Source organism: Nannospalax galili, unplaced genomic scaffold (genome assembly GCF_000622305.1).
Source record: "Nannospalax galili isolate Female #2095 unplaced genomic scaffold, S.galili_v1.0 scaffold617, whole genome shotgun sequence".
NCBI lineage: Eukaryota > Metazoa > Chordata > Mammalia > Rodentia > Spalacidae > Nannospalax > Nannospalax galili.
The window spans coordinates 3,222,069-3,223,194 of record NW_008341872.1 but is presented as its reverse complement, the minus strand read 5'-3'; positions in this window follow the sequence as shown (position 1 = coordinate 3,223,194).

The window sequence follows — 1,126 nt, the reverse complement described above, 5'->3', positions numbered from 1 at the left end:
TTAATCTGGGTCTTAAAGTCCTGTAGTGTTGTTTTTATGAAGTTGGGTGCACCAGAGTTTTGTGAATATATGTACATGATTGTAATGTCTTCTTGATTTATTGTTCCTTTGATCAGAATGAAGTGGTCCTCTTTATCTCTTCTGGTTAGTTTTAGTTTAAAGTCTGTTTTGTCAGATATTAGAATTGCAATGCCTGCTTTCTTCTTAGAACCATTCGCTTGGTATATTTTTTTTCCATCCTTTCACCATAAGGTAGCACCTGTCCTTGAAAGTGAGATGAGTTTCTTGCAGACAACAAAAAGATAGGTTTTGTTTCTTAATCCATTCAGTAGTCTGTGTCTTATCAATGGAGTTCAGTCCATTGATATTTATTAATGAAAGATGTGTATTGAATCCTGTCATTTTTACTTCTGTTCACATTCTTGATATAGTTGTGCTTTTCCACAGTTATACCTTCATTGGATTTCTTTCCGCAACCCCTTGGGTATAGTCATTCCTTTCTTCAGCTCTTTGTATTGCTCCCAGAACTCTCTGAAGGGCTGGTTTTGTGGACATGAATTCCTTCAGCCTATTTATGTCATGGACAATGTTTCTTTCCCCTTCAACTATAATAGACATTTTGGCTGTGTATAGTAATCTGGGTTGGCATCTATGGTCATTTAAAACTGAGAGTACTTTGGTCCAGGCTCTTCTGGCTTTCATCATTTGCACTTAAAAGTCAGCTGTAATCCTGATGGATTTTCCTTTATGTGACTTGTTTTTCTTTTGCAGCTTTCAGTATTGTCTCTTTGTTCTGTATGTTTATTGTTTTTACTATGATGTGCTGTGGAGATTTCTTTTCTGGTCCTGTCTACTTGGTGTTCTATATGAATCTTGTATTTGTATGGGCATGTCTTTTTTAATTTTGGGAAATTTTCTTCTATGATTCTGTTGAAGATCTGGTCCATACCATTATCTTGAGATTCTTCTCCTTCCTGTACGCCTATGATTTGTAAGTTTGGTCTTTTTATGGTGTCACACAATTCCTGCATATTCCATTCTTGTGGGTTCTTAAATTTTTCATAATCTTTGCTTGAGGGGTCCAGTTCGTCCACTTTATCTTCCAATCTTGATACTCTGTTTTCCA